This window comes from Pipistrellus kuhlii, unplaced genomic scaffold, assembly GCF_014108245.1.
Source record: "Pipistrellus kuhlii isolate mPipKuh1 unplaced genomic scaffold, mPipKuh1.p scaffold_m20_p_2, whole genome shotgun sequence".
NCBI classification, from domain to species: domain Eukaryota; kingdom Metazoa; phylum Chordata; class Mammalia; order Chiroptera; family Vespertilionidae; genus Pipistrellus; species Pipistrellus kuhlii.
In genome coordinates this window covers 133394172-133410625 of record NW_023425515.1, presented here as the reverse complement: position 1 = coordinate 133410625, position 16454 = coordinate 133394172, and the positions used below count along the sequence as shown (strand labels likewise).

At 42.3% G+C, this 16454-nt stretch overlaps 1 long non-coding RNA gene and 1 pseudogene across 1 annotated transcript in view; both read left to right on the top strand.

Moving 5' to 3' along the window:
• Positions 1-11881, top strand: part of LOC118723969 — a 29684-nt gene extending 17803 nt beyond the window's left edge. The window contains exon 3 of the long non-coding RNA XR_004989441.2: positions 11599-11881. This is a non-coding gene — a long non-coding RNA (uncharacterized LOC118723969). The remainder of the gene's footprint in view (positions 1-11598) is intronic.
• Positions 11882-13039: 1158 nt separating this feature from the next.
• Positions 13040-16011, top strand: LOC118723081 (annotated as a pseudogene).
• Positions 16012-16454: the final 443 nt, after the last annotated feature.

Sequence of the window (16454 nt, the reverse complement as noted above, 5' to 3'; positions counted from 1 at the left end):
TGATTCTCTCACTGGAATCCTCAAGCCATGATTCTACCCTGGTGCTCTGGGTGCTTACCTGGAGTGACATGGAAGTCTGGTTCCCCAAGAATACCATAGATTAGCAGTAGATTTGAGTTTGGTTGGACTCTTGGCAGTTCTATACAATATCTATATAAATTTTGGAACGTTACTTAACCTCTCATAAATCTTTGGTCTCACTTCTGTATAATGAGAATGATACCTATGTCACAGGGTTGTAAGACAATATGTATAAAATACCTGAGAGAGTGCCTACTTTTAGAGGAAATCATTACATGTTAGTTCTAACTGCCTATATTCTCCTGTCCTCTTTCAAGAGCTAAATTTGATGTAACCATGTTGGAGATAATCCTAATGGCTGCTATAATTCTACCACAGGTAAAACATTATAAAAGTGAAATTTCTAAAAATGCTGATTTAGTTATCTCCATTGAACAGGATCTATAATTCCAAATACCTCATTCTTTCATTTATTCATTAAGAATTTTTACTGAATTGTTGACATATGTCAGGACTTTTTCCAGGCTTTGAGAATACAGCAGTTAATTAAACAGGCAGTATTCCTTCCTTTCATAGGGCTTCCAGTCTGATGGCCTGTACACTATGAAGAAATCAAATGTTTGATATTATATGGAAAGCTGGGAAACAGTATGCTTCCTAAGCATGAAAGTTTTTTTTATTGTTTCTTAACTGAGTTAGAATTTTCACATTGGATTGTTTACCAGTAATATATTTTAAGGTTATCACAATGTCTTGTACATAGTGGCTGCTCAAAAAAAAATTGTCAAATTAATAAAATTTTAAAGCGCCTTTATGTATTTTAGCTTTACAATGCCTATGAAGACATAACAATCCCCAAAAGGCCTTAAAAATAGTCAATGAATACAGAGCAAAGAATGTGAATTTTATCATCCGTTCCAGTTTTCCCGCCTCCACGGGGGAAAACAGACAGGTTGGCTATCTAAATAAAATAAAAAATAAAAAATTTTACAGCTGGTGACTTTGGTATTTAATTATGAGATAAAAAGGAACTGTTTTTTGTTTTTGTTTTTAAACAGAGGAATGTGAATTGGTCTCACCACTGAAATTATTTAAAAAGCATTTTATTCTGAGAATAAGTTCCACAAGAGAAAAAGGAAAAAACATCCACCCACTGGTACGTGAGTGTACTAGACATTGGTTCCATTGAGCTTACTATCAACTTTCTCCTTTTGCTTTTGTGAAGAGACCTGGAAGCCTTCCTATTTTGTCCTGTTGTAACTATGGTGTCTAGTGGTGTGTCATTTGGGTTTCTCTGCAATTAAGATGCATCTGTATTTCTTCAGGGAGTGAGGTTCTCACTGCATCACGTGATAAAGAATACCCTCGCCCCAATACCCACAAGACATTGTGCAGCACTCACCCAGGCAACGCTAACTTCACGTTCTGCTCTGGCACATAGGTAAAATTTGGGTTCTAGATGTGTACTTAGGATTTCTTAGTTGTTTGATCACATTGATGAAAGGATATGCAATCAATCTCCTCCTAAGACAGTGAGTGGTATTGGCCATAACTCATTACTCCGTCAAGGATTTGGCATTTCAATCGATGGGAAATGATGTGTGATCATTCTAATTTATTATACATCATTTCCCATCAATCGACGAGCTGAAGCCTTGACATAATAAGCACTTTCAGACACTGTCAATCATTCTTGGTCCAAATACCTCCCAGTGCTGCCTTTTGGGATATCCTCAAATAGTCACAAAAATAGAATGTGCCCCAAAATTACAAATGTAATTATTTCATTCAGCATAAGACTTGGAGATGACCTAGACAGGGGATTCCATTAGCAACTACTTACCATAAACACAATACTATCCACCAAGCAACAGGGGATCAAATTTATTGATATATATATACTGATTAGCTATTATTTCCCCCAACCTCTCCAAATGGGATTCATAATCATAGGGGTATCAATTTGGCCTTTGAAAAATGCCACTCTCTACACCTACCTCATCTCAGGAAATGTATTACTTCCTAAGTGCTTTTTGGAATAGTGTCAAATCCCACTGATTTCCCAGCCTTTGTCAATGTGGGAAATGACATCACAAGACAGCATATCACCAAATAGTATCAAAATAGCAAAATTCATCAATTACCAGCACTTTTAAATAAGATCCTTCACCCTGACTGGTTTAGCTCAGTGGATAGAGTGTCAGCCTGTGGACTGAAGGGTCCCAGGTTCAATTCCAGTCAAGGCCATCTACCTTGGTTGCAGGCACATCCCCATTGGAAGGTGTGCAGGAGGCAGTTGATTGGTGTTTCTCTCTCATCGATGTTTCTAACTCTATTCCTCTCCCTTCCTGTGTGTAAAACATCGATAAAATATATATTTAAATAAATAAATAAAATCTCTCCACTGTCATTACTGCCACACTGAAGCAATGGCTGAAAACTGTCTGGTTTTATTAATTCTATATGTTAGAGGTTTGATTCTCATGAAAAAAAAAAAATAGAAGAAAAAAGAATCTCAAGTGTATGTTCTTAAGCAACAATGTCCAAAGTTGTCATTTTGGACATCACATGGTTTTCATGGCAATTCAAAAATCTTCCTGCTTTTTCACATGAGCATTTTTTTGTAATTTTGAAAATATGTCATGACATTTTCAATTTCTACTTTGTAATATTTTTCAGAAACAAAACCACATTCTCATGAAAATTTGCATATGTATCAGGAGAATTTTCATTTTCACCAGTAGCAAAAGGAACATTTTCCAAAGAAAAGAGGGTGATGTACTCTCTATACCTAACATACATAGCAACACTTTTGTAAGAACAGAGGAAAAATATTGCATTTGGGCTGTAAAAGTTGCTTTCTTTGCTATGATATTGCCTCTTAGATATCTGAGAAAATAATAAGTTAAACTGCAGGGAACACTTATCTCTGATAAACTTTTAAAAAGGGAAAGAAAAGAAAAACATTCTACATGATTCCTTTTCACCAGCAACATTTGTGGCATCAGCCTTTTTTTTTTTTTTTTTTTTAAGGAATCCAGCTGTGGATGGCTGATCATTTTGAAGGAAGCCGGTCCTTTGCATGCAGTGTGGGAGTATGATCTGGAAGTTGGTTCAGGGATTCTAATTCACCACCAAGAAAGTTTGCTCCCATCCTGTTCAAGAGCTCACTATTCGAGAGATTAAAAACGACAATACAATGGAATTTAATAGAATCTTTCTTAATGGATTTCAAAGCATTCATTAGCTCATTCAATCCTCACAATTTGCTTGAGCCAATAACTTGCTAATCTTGGGGGGAAGGGGGTAAATGCCTCCCCCACTCCTCCCAGCACCAGCATTTCCTCTGCTTCCTCATCAGCAATCAGTGAGTCTTGGCAGAACCAGGACTTACTAGGGAGACAGCTGGCTCCTTTCGCTCTTCATATGCTCTGGGGCTTATCCGGGCTAAGAGAATCACAGTTCATTATGCACCTTCTTCCTCTACCCGCTATGAGGAAGCTTCAGTGTACATCAGGTTTGGGAGAGGATACATCATTGCCACGAAGGCTGCCAAAAAAGACCTGCCAGTATCCTATGGAGGAGTTAAGGGATATAAAAATTTGTAAGAAAATGTATCCTGACCCCAGAAGAAGTTTAGAAGGGAATCCAAGGATGCAGAAGAATCAGTGCCATTCATTAATTCTATCCAGCTATACGTGAGGAAGGCAGCAGCCACCATCTATTAAGCTCTCATTATATTCCAAGCACTGTGGTAAGCCTGGTACAAATATTAGTTCCTTTAGATCTGAAATCAATCCTAAGAAATTGGTACTATTGTTGTCCCTATTTTTTAGATGAGGAAACAGAAACAGGGAATTACATATGCAAAATAGCTTGCCTAGAATCACATGGCATGTAAAAGAGCTGGCACTTCCATCTGAGTCTCAGTAGTAAGTCCATCTTCTTACCTGCTAATCAGCACAGTTTTTAAGAAAGGAGAGTTTTCATTCAATTCAAAAACAAAAAGGAAAGTAAGTCAAGGAGGGCTTTGTTCTGTGAGGAAAGGAAAGTAGAAAGGAACTGAGGGAGAAAAATGACAAGCATCTAAATTAGGGGTGTCGAACTCAATCAGAGAAGGGGCCAAAATCTAAAATCCAGCCTAAATCGCGGGCCGAATGGTTTACTGAACAGTCATAAACTGTCATTGTGATGGAAACGCAGCGGAGTGCAGTGATGACAGCGCGGTGCTGGCCACATTGCAAGGCCTGGCGGGACGGATTTGGCCCGAGGGCCTTGTGTTTGACACATGTGATCTAAATGATCAAGATAAGTTTCCAAATAAGGTACAACTATATAATCTAAAAAATCATAAGAGTATCCTTATGATAATTAGGACATCTGTTTTCTTATAAATATTTATTTCAAGAAGAAAAAAGGTAGAAGCATTTAGAAATTCATTTTCAGAGGGGGGAAAAATACACATAAAAAGAGAAACTTTTTTTTTCAAATATCTGATGCAGAATCAACCAGAGTACTCTAACAGAAATGCCATTTTGTAAGAAATGAGGCCCCTGCTTAGGAACTTTCACTAACAAAAGAAACAACGCCTACAGTGAGTGCTCACATGTAAGGTTTGAGTTTGATATGATTTGAAAAGCTTGAGTCATAAACTCCTGAAAAATGGGGTTTGATAATGAGCAAGCCTTTAACGATACAGACAGGTTGCCAGGTACCACTTTAATAAACTATTACAATTGATCGATGCAGAGGTGTTTCCAACAGCTGTTTATGCAATGTGGCTGGAAGAATTCTTTCAAAAAGAAGCTGTTAGTAGGAAAATTGGCCATGCATGGTTGTGATGTCAAATTCATACATAACAAACTTTTCCTGTCAATCAACAATCTTGCCATAAATTGATCTATTTCTAACAAGCCTTTTTGTGAATTGACAACTTCAATGTGAATAACAAAAGGGAGTCTTTAAAGAAAGTGAACTCGAAATGGCTTTTTGCAACTCTTTAACACATGGGGAGAAGTGGCAAAGCTTTGTGGCTTTTCATTTATATTGGAAAAGGTAGGCACAGCTCCAAACACCCTGGTAGCTTTCCAAAGACAGGTGACCTCTCAGGTTTGGCTTATAGAGGTTAGGCAGAACCTGTTCATGTCCAATGATAGACACAAATGTTAGGGCATTTCCCTTGACTGTCTAGGACATTAAAGTCAAGTGTAGATGAGATCATCCCATAATACACTCCTCCTTGCTTTCTGCCCAATGAGATGTAGCCAGCACCAGAGCCTCACTCAGGCCAGTGTGTGTGGGTGATCAGTATCATCACAGTTGGTACATTAGGCAGACCCTTAAACACTGCTATTGGGTTCTGTTAGCCTTGACCTTGTCTTTTACCCATGTTGTTGCTCAAACTCAATTATCTCTGGTTTCTGTGTCTTCCCCCCCCCCAAAAAAAAAAATTAATTCACAAAAATCACAGGGATGTAAAGAATGCCTAGATGACATTAGGTAGGTATTTCTATATGCTGCATAAAACAATACCCAAGACAAGAGTTGTGTTCTTAAAGATGGCTAGAGCTGGGAGACCATAATCCCTTCAGAGATCCCTAACCCAGCATTTATAACTGCTGAGCTGTTGTTGTTTTTAACTTCATGTATTACAATGGCCACTGTCATTACTAAAGACAAAATAAAAAACAAAAATAACCTGACTATTTTCATGCCTAAGTTCAACATGCTTTGTCTTCTAGTGAAATAACATCTATTTCTGGAGCTGAGGGTCCCTTTCTCCAAAACTCTTTTCATACATATAACATTCCTGCCCTCTTCAATCTTCTCTTCACCTCTCCACTTAATCAATCCAATCCAAAAAAAAGTCATGACTAAACTAGAGGCCTGGTGCATGAAATTTGTGCATGGGGCTGGCAGGGAGTAGGGACGTCCCTCAGCCCAGACTGCACCCTCTCCATTAGTGGACCCCTAGGGAATGTCCATCTGCTGGTTTAGCCCTGCACCCACAGGGCAATTAGATATTTCTCTTGCAATCTGAGACCACTGGTTTCTAACCGCTCACCTGCTTGCCTGCCTGCCTGATCACCTCTAACTCCTCTGCCTGCCAGCCTGATCACCCCTAACTGTTCCCCCCTGCTGGCCTGATTGCCCCTTACTGCTCCCCCCTGAAAGTCTGATTGCCCCTAACTGCTCTCCCCTGCCAGCCTGACCACCCCTAACCGCCTCTGCCCCAGCCCCCGCCACCATGGCTTTGTTCAGAAGGAAGGCAGCATGACCAGAAGATATCTGGTCAAATGGCATAATTACCATATTATCCTTTTATTATTATAGATTACTCTCAGGAAGCAAGAAAGCCAAAATTTGTATAACAGACCAATAGGATTCTTGAAATGTATAAGGAGTTTTTGTTTTCTTTACACTTTGTTTTCCTGCACTGGATGAAACCCCACTCTAAATTATCTACAATTATCTTATTAGTTTGTCCTTGAGGAGAGAAGCCCCAATTTGGACCCACACCAAGGCATTTCTCTTCACAGATGCCCTGTCCCTCTCTGGTAAGGAGGAATATCTGAGATTCCTCTGTTCTTGCTCTGTCCCACTGGCATGCTTGCTGAATTGCCCACCTGCTTTCTATTGGATTTTTTAAATCTATACCCCTTTGCCTGGTGGATCTTTCCAGACAGATTCACACACAGATACAGGCAATCTGTGCTTACATCTATCTGTTTCCCAGGTGCTCTACCTTTTCCACTTATTTTGGCCTCTTTGGTTCCCCATTGTCTTCATTTTGGCAAGAGCATATGGAATTTTAAATTTATTCTCCAAGTACGACCTCACTCAGATAGGCCACTCATGCCTCTGTAAAGCATACATCTCCAATTGCACCATGTGGTGGAAGAAGAAATTTTCCTCTACCCTTCTAGATTTTTTTCAGCTATTCTAATATTCAAATAAACATGAAAGGGATTATTAAGGGAAAGTAACTAAATTAATTATATGCATTCACTAGTAGCCCAGCACAGGAAACCATGCTCAAGTAACTCTCTGCCACTTGCCTCAGGGGGCAGTTCAGCCCATATCTCTCTGCAGCACGTAGCTCGCTGTCCCACCCTCCTGTAGTTCTCTGTCCTCCGTCCTCCTGCTGTTTGGTTGTTACATGTCACAGTGTAATGACCATTTGCATATTACCTCTTTATCATACAAGCTATGAAAACCTTTCATACATGAAAGAATTAGTAGCCTCACATACATGAGCAGTTCAGAGACTGGGTGGTGATATGAGGTGTACATGGCATTGTGAGCTAAGGAATGAGGTCAGACAACTTGGAGATTCATAGGGTGGCAGCTCATTCGTAGGATGATAAAAAGAGCAGATGTTCAGTAATATAAATGTGTCCTGCCCTATTGATAGGCCACAAAAGGTTGTTTCTGGTGATAAATTTTATTATTGGCAAGGCCACAATATAAACTCTGTAAGGTAAAGACAAAAGTTCTCTTGAGCCATAGGGTCTCAATTATCTTCAGCTCAAAATAACCCACATAACAAAGAAGTACAGCTTAGGGGGATTGTTTGAACCCCTTCAAACATTACAATCATTGATAAAATAACTAGGCCTCATCACAGCACAGAATCTATAGACTGCAAGGATTTTCAGCCAGTGTCGAGTTTCTGTTCCATGTTGGAGCAGATGCAGGTACAGCATCAGGCTAGTTGTGGCCCATTAGTCTATTGTGTGCGGGGGTCCACATGGCATGGGCCACACAGAAGAATATCAAGAATCCAAGTGTGAGCCATGAGCCAGGCATGCCAAGAGAACAAACTTCTTTGTTCAGGAAATTATATATCCCCAATATCCACTCCCTTGTCATAGCCACTCCCATTCTGGCCAACCATGGCTGTCCCCAGGTGTGATCAACAAACAAGTACCTTCCCTGTGTCATCCCAACTTTACTGGGCAGGCATCTATCTTCTCTTTGTTGGATCCCTCCCCTAGTGTTTTACAGGGAACAAGCCTGTCATGCCTGGCCTTCCCTTTGCTTCTTTCCTATTACTAATAACTAGCTAATTACAATGATATCGTTAAGGTCAGATGTTTCCACCAAGCCCTCTGCTTTCTGTCATCCCTGCCATCTTTTATTTCGACACTTCATTCCCACCCAGCCATGAGCAGCTTCTCTGTAGGAAGCATCAATCCAAAACTGACTATTTATCGTTTATAGACATCTAAGACTTCCCTCCAAATCCCTAAAATAAATAAATAAATAAATAAATAAATAAATAAATAAATAAATAAATAGCACTATTGCCTAGATGGATAAATTAATTGTCATCCTTAAAAATCCATGTAAAAAAAAAAAAAACATTCATAACGAAGCATAATAACTGAAACCCTAGGTGGTTACATGGCTCCAACTGATCTCAAGGTTCAACTTAGCATCATCGCCAGTCCTTCAACAGGGATAGGATTTCCTTTTGCCTCCTCATATTGTTTCTTAAGTTCACATACCCTGTCTAACTAAATAAAGGATGGGTTAGCAAAATCTGGCACCAAGTTTTCTGAACTTATTACTATTTGATAATGATACTTTTCCCAAGAAAGACAATTAGAGAAAACTAACAAGAGCCAAAAGTTTAGGTGAATATTTTTGCTTTTCATCTTTTTTTTTAATTAGGAGCAAGACAAATGGAGATCTTGGGATAAAGTTACTGTAAATAAGGTCTTTGTCTCTCAAGGATCTTACTTCCTCAAAACTGCTTTTTCTTTTTGACTTGAACTGTTCAGCCCCAGTTTCAGTGAAATTCAATCACGTTCATTAGCATTTCTAAAGATGTAAGCTACTCAAAACAGCTGCATTGTCTTTCGTTTTCAACTGAAATACAGCTTTTCCTTCTGAAGGGAGAACTCTCCCTTTAGTTTCCCAATTCTTTTTGCTGGGCACCCATAATTTTCAATGGTGGAGCCAATCCCCAGGAAACAGGAAGTGCAATCTCATTTGATCTCACTTGAAAGAAATTGTAAATACTTGGTAAGGTCGGAAACTGGGTCTCAAAAAAAAAAAAAAAAAAAAAAAAAAAAAAAAAAAAAACTGTGGAAGAAAAACAAAAGCAAGAGAGACAAAGTAAGAATCATTTAAATGAACTAACTCTGTGCCCCTGGAACTAACACTGTCATTGTGGGAGCATTTAACATATTCCCCATCGGAAGGTGGTCTGCTGTCTGTCAATCTTCCTTCTATTTCATTGGCTATTCCAGCAATTAGAGAGGAAACACTGTCTCTTTTTAATTCTTAGGTCTGTATAAAGAACATTCCATATGCTTCAAATGATAAAATTCCCTGTCTTTTTTTAAGGTGAATATTGATGGAAATGAAAGATCCAAGGGTTTACAAGTTCATTTTTTTTCCACTTAGAAAACTATCTTTTTTGTTGCCCAACTCAAAATCCTGCCTGTACTTTAATTGTAAACCCAATTTTGTTTGGTTAAAGCCTAGGAAATATGCTGTTACTTATGAAGGAAGATGGTGTCTCAATCAATGTGGAGGAGAGCAAACCTTGAAATTGTGTTTCAGAAAAGGTTTGCCATAATCTACATTGATGTCTAGCTGTCCCGTGTGAGGGTGCCATCAAGCAAGGTTAGAGGAGCTGAAGGACCCACTGATTTCAAGTCTTAACCCAGTGAACTAAGCAGGCACAGAGATAAGGAAGGTTCTGGGAATGCTAGTAATGGGGAAATTAGGCATCCACATTCATGTCTGAACAGAACAAAAGAATACAACACTGAATCAATCTTCTGTTTCCAGTAGATATCACAGTGAATTGCAACACTCTAATTTATAAAAAGCTGACCATAAGAACTTTTAAAAATGCAGCAGCTCATTAGTGGAATCTACTAATAGCAGCTGGGTCTGGTGCTGCGGAGGGTAGGGACAGAGGCAGTCAGGGCTCCTGCTACTAATGGGTGTTAAAAAAACAGGGTTTCACATGTGATTTGCTCAAATTACTTCACTTGTGAAATTAGTAAATCCCTAAACAGGTGTGCCAGAGCCACTTGCTATGTTTAAACCTGGCAAACCAATTCCCTTCATAGAAACTGCTGCTGATCTGGGCTGAATAAGTAGCTCATAAGAAATAAAATCTGAATCTGAGACTACAAATGGTAATCAGACCTATTCTACAATTTTGTGAAATGTAAATCTTTCCTAAAGGAATTTCCAAATTCGTGCTTACAGGACACACTAACTCAGAAATGTCAAACTGCAAGTGACAAGAACTTGCAGAAGTGCTTCTTCAGACTATGTCAGGCCCTGCAGAGACAGGCTGGTTCACTCTCCACCATTCCTGGGATGAAAATAACAAATTGTGGGCAGTTATCCACGTTACAGGACACTGGTGGTGAGAAGGCTAAAAAGGGCTAATTCCAATGTAACCCTGATATTTGAGGCTAGTGATTGGAATCCAAGCCAGCAAGCTCAGTGTACATTCCTGAGCACCTATAATTAAGTCACTACCTCCTTCCCAGATACTGGGTCTTGCAGAACCTGTTACTGTGAACAGTGCACTGCCCTGGAGGGAAGGTTATTAAAGCTGGCCCCAGGCCAGACCATCAGATATGGCCTGGAGACCCTCAACACCTGGGGGGCCTCTTGCAAGGCCTGAGAAAAGGACAGATAGATTCTCCCTTCCCCCAACTGATGGACAAAGTATCCTCCCTTCCCCCATCTGATGAACAGAGTATGACGTAAACTGCACCTACGGCCTGGACATTTCTGAGCACCTAATCAGGCACCTTACATGGACTGTATATTGAAACAACAATCACCACCTGCCAAATACCCTAAGCCCCCAATTCCTAAGTATCTTAGTGCCTAAATCATGTGCCTTATATGAAACCACCAATCAGCAGGTGCCAAAGACCCTAAGCCCCATCCCTTTCCATTCCTCCCCACAAAAGGCATCTTCACTCCTACACGTGTGCTCTCTTCCTTTGTAAGGCTGCCCGGGGGGTCCTGCTCCTCTAATAAAGCCTGTAGTCCTGGTTTTCGGCCCTCTGTCTCATCTTTCAAGGACAGGAAGCATAATCCATATTTGTGGGACAAAGACCATAGGGGAATATAAAGGAAATCCCCATGCATGTTTCTTCACTCAGATTTGAAAGGCTATTCCCTGAGTCTGACAGTGTATTAAACAGTGTCCCTCCTCTTTGAAGCATCCTTGTTTTTCTTTAGTCTTCTGCAATAGCTGGTTCCCTAATGGGGAAACCAACTACGCTTGGCTTTTTTGGCCTCGGGTTAGGGGACAGGGCTTGGGGCTTTGGGGGTGCAAGATAGGCCTCCGGAGGCATGTCCAGTTGATTTTAGTAGAATTGAACCAGGGGACTCCTGGTGCTCTTGGACCTCAGCCTATGACCCAGCCAGCATCTGGAGAGTGGACAGATACTTCTGGACCTGTCCATAGAATAGGTAAGGTAGAGGCCCCACTCAGTCAGGCCCACTCCAAATGAGTGGAAGGGGGTGTTTGATCACCTCCCGGTAAGTCATAGGACTTCATCAGTTAAACTGGTCAGGAATCAGGAGTCAGGTGGACTGTTTTTTTAAACTCTGAGTGAATGTCTGGTGAAAGTGTGAGTGTGAAGGGAGAGGGCCTGCCCTCTCTTATCCTTTGTGTGGCTCCACGACTTTGGTTACATAGTCCAAGTGGGCCCCAACCTGCAGTTTTGTGATTTGTCATATGGCATAACAGTGACTCACCCCCACGTGGAGGTGACCAGGCCCGGGGTTTATATGGGTGCACCTTAGCTAAGACAAATCTAAGCTCCCAAAGGACATGGCCAGGCAGGCACCTGAGTGAGGATCTGTGAAAACAAGGCACCTGCTCTCTTGTCTGGCTCTTGCCACCGATCATCATGGGGTTGAGACAAAATAAACCCATCATTCTCAATTGCATGTTGAAAATTTTTGAAAAATATTTCAATGGAGACTATAGTATTAAAATGAACCCCAAAACACTGAGGAAATTCTGTGAGTCAGAATGGTCTAGCCTTCTGGGTCACCTGGCCCTTAGGAGGCTCTTTAGATTAGGGGCTGGCCGAGGCAGTCTGGAATGTAGTCACAAAAGACCCTAGACACTCAGATCAGTTTCCCTACATAGGCAGCTGGTTAGAAATTGCTCAAACCTTGCCGCATTGATTCTGGATCTGCTTGTGTAACAAGGATAGAGTAAAGTTTTAATAGCAAAAGTGAAGAGGCAGGCAGGGCAGGAGCAGGCTAAGGAAAAGCAAGCAAGAGAGGAGAAAGCAAAAGAGAAGCAGTTAGGAGGAAAGAAACAGGTCTCTCAGAAGAGAACCCAATCCCCTGTTCTACCAGGACTCCCTGAGGAAGTCCCGCCAGTTTTACCACCTCCATATGTGCCACAGGCAGCACCAAATGCCCCCCCTCGCCCCACTCCCCATGGGTCTGGAAGGTCTGGAAAGTCTGGAAACTCCAGCCCCCTTCATCTCTCCTCAACCAGGCTCTCCCAGAGCCAGTTGGGCAGCGCTGTGTTCAGCCGATCAAGAGCCCAAGCCACAACCAGCACGTCAGATGCCTCTCAGAAAGATTCGGGGTGCCCAAGTGCTTGGTGAAGGCGGGATCTTGCAGGAGGGAAGGCCAGTCTATTATTATCAGCCCTTTACCACCAGTGACATCCTGAATTGGAAACATCCCACCCCAGCTTATTCTGAAAAACTTCAGACCATGGTAGATCTCCTAGTAACGATTTTCCAGACCCAAAAGCCTACGTGGGTGGAGTGCAAACAGCTCCTTTTCACATTCTTTAACACTGAGGACCTCATGAGAGTAGTATCAGAGGCTCAGCAGTGGCTCTAGACCCAGGCTCCAACAGGAATATTATATACAAACAGATGGGCCAGGGAGGCTTTCCCAGATGAGGAACCCCAGAAGACAGAAGGGCCAGGCTAGAAAGACATTGGCTGGCCTACCTCCAGGGGTCAGGGCCAGAGCTAAGAAGCCCACCAACATGGCTAAAATCTCTGAGGTTTTCCAGAAGCCTGACGAAAGTCCAGCAACTTTCTGTGAGAGGCTATCAGAGGCATACCGGATCTACACTTCCTTTAACCCTGAGGCCCTGGAAAATCATACCATGGTGAATGCTGCTTTTGTAGGCCAAGCCCCGCCTGATATTAGGAGAAAATTACAGAAGCTGGAAGCATTTGCAGAAAAAAAATGCCACCGAACTGCTGGAGATAGCCAGCAAGGTTTTCATCAACTGAGACAGTGTGGCAAGGAGGGAGGAAGAAAAGAGAATACAAAGAAGGGCCAATATAAGTAGCTGTGACTTTTAGAGACTCAAGCTTCCAGACAGATCAGAAAGGGAATCAAGAATAAGGATCAGGGGGAAAGGAAAGAACAAGCCTGAGATGAGACCAGTAAGCCTATTGTAAGGAGATAGGACACTGGAAGAATGAATGTCCCAAAAGACAAAGTAAGAAAACTTGACCCCCTTTTCCACCCAGTTGCTATCAACCAGAACCACCTGAAGCAGATTCCATTGGGCTAACGATGGCTGATTCCCACTAAGACAGACCAGATTCTTTTCAGCTAGGCCCCCACGAGCCCATGGTCGGAATGAAAATTGGGGGCCAGATAGTGGACTTTATGGTTGATACAGGAGCTGAGCACTCAGTAGTCACACAGAAAATAGCGCCACTCTCAGGAGAGGAGGTCACCATTATTGGAGCTACTGGGGACCAGACTATAGGCCGTTTTGCCACCCTCGCCGATGCTAACTTGGTGGTCATCAAATAATTCATGAATTCCTGTATTTGCCAGACTGACGTCCAGTGCCTCTTACAGGTAGAGACTTTTAGCCAAAATGGGGGCAGAAATCATTTTTGTTCCAGATGGCTCAGCACAGCTTCACCTAAGTAAGGAGACCTCCCCAATAATCCTGTCCCTAGCAGTGCAAAGGGAGAAAGAATGGAAACTTTATACCCCCCAGTCAAAGTCCTCACCATTAGAACCTGAATTAGAGAAAGAATTCCCGATGGTCTGGGCGGAAAGAATTCTCCAGATCTGGCTAAGGACCACGCCCCGGTGCTGATTGACTTAAAGCCTGGGGCACAGCCTGTCAAAATCTGCCACTTAGACCTGCTGCTTCAGTGGGGACTTGTTAAATGATGCAGTTATCCGTGGAACACGCCATTCTTGCCTGTCAAAAAGCCTGGGACTAATGACTACCTCCCAGTGCAGGATCTACAGGCTGTTAATGAGGCTGTTATAACCCTGCATATCCATGGGGCCATATACAGTATAAGGAAAGGGGGCTCTTGAGGGCCAGAGGAAAAGGAATAAAAAAATCAGAATGAGATTTTAAAGCTACTAGAAGCAGTCTGGGAGCCCAAGGAAATAGCCGTCATCCATTGCAAAGGTCGCCAGGAAGGGAAAGACTCAGTATCAGAAGGAAACAAACATACTGACGCCGCAGCCAAGCTAAAGAACAAGTGGCATCTTTATAGATCGTGTTGGCCCCCAAATTACCTGAACCTCCAAAGTACACTCCTCATGAAGAGGAATGGGCTCAGCAAGAAGGGGGCAAGAGAATGAAGGAAGGCTGGTGGATACTCCCAGATCACAGGGTCTATGTCCCAGAACATAGTCCTCCAGCAGCATGATCTCATTCATTTAGGGAAGACTGCACTAGAAACTTTGTTAGGAAGATACTACCTAGTTGCCCGCCTTCCCTCCTTGTGTGACTCAGTCTCTCAGCATTGCCTCCTCTGTGCACAGAATTATGCCAAACAGGATCCTGTGGGACTGATAGGAGTTCAGCGCTGTGGGCAAGCTCCTTTTGAGGACTTAGAAGTAGATTTTACAGAAATAGGATCTAGCAGAGGGAATAAATACCTGCTAGTTTTTGTTTGCACCTTTTCAGGCTGGGTCGAGGCATATCCCACTCACACTGAAAAGGCGAGAGAAGTCACTAAGGCATTGCTGAAGGATATAATTCCACAGTATGGAGTGCCTCTGACCATAGGGTCTGATAATGGCCCAGCCTTTGTAGCAGAAATAGTACAACAGGTAGCTAAGGCTTTAGGAATTAAATGGAATCTACAAAGAACCTTCAGGCCTCAGAGTTCAGGAAAAGTAAAAAGCATAAACCAGGCTCTAAAGCAGACTATGGCTGAGCTATACCAAGAGACAACCTTACCCTGGACAGATATCTTGCCTCTTGTATTCCTGAGAGTACGCTGTGCCCCAACAGCCAGGGTAGGTTTCTCTCCCTTTGAAATTCTATATGGTAGACCCTCTCCCTTAATTCGGCCAAAGGGAGATTTGGCGGAAATAGGGAACTTAGAAATCTAGAAAAAAAACTACAAGGACTCAGGAAAACTGTCTTTGAGGTACATGATGGGTTACTGATCAACTGCCCATCTCTCTAGGAACAGCCGTACATCCTTATAAACCTGGAGACCAGGTTTGGGTAAAGGATTGGAAAAGGGAGCCCCTCACACCTACCTGGAAGGGACCCTATCCAGTCATATTAACCACCCCCACAGTTCTCAAGGTTGCAGGACTGAATACCTGGATCCACCACTCCCGGGTGAAGGCAGCCCACCAGCCGAGTGATGTCCAGCCTGAGTGGAAGGTGAGCTCTGACCAGAAACACCCCCTGAGGATCACTCTCAAGAAGACAGCGGATCTGGCCAATCAACCTGCTCCAAGGAGTTCAGAAACGCCCAGCTGAATTGGCCCTAACACTAATCTCTCTTTCTTATCTCCTCCTAAAGGTAACATGTTCTGGTATTTCTGAATAATCATTGGTTTTATCTTTTTAATAATTCTCATTTTGTCTTTTTATGAGTGCCACCAGAACCCAAGGCTAGTACCAGGGGGAGAACTCATCTGTTCTTGCTGGGACACAGAAGCACCATGAAATTACTGCTTCCCACACAGCAAGGAAACAAAGGCCTCATCAAGAATTGCTGGACTACATCTTGTCATGTTATCATTGGCTACATCTGCCTTGCAGGAATAGCCTTAATACTGCTCTTTATTCTAGCAGTTCACTATTGTGGACCCCTACTGAAAAGAAATAGAGGGAATAACATGCTCCCACTAATAATATTAGCTAGCACATGCTTGCCTCCAGTAGGGACCACTGCCAAGTGTCCTTCCTTAGAAACTCACTACCCAAATATGCTAGACTGGATAGCCTACAGGAAAGCCCCATCTAGCCAGATTTTTGTTAGCTATACTTATCATCCTATGGCATATTATGACTCCACTACCAAATGCACGTGGGGCCAGGGTGAGGGGGTAATGAGGGGATTGTATTGGATGGAAAAAATTATAGGACCTGCCAGGGCCAATGTGCAGCTAATTAATAGTGCTCCTATTTGTTTCAGCAGTACCCAGGCCCAACATCCAAAAGG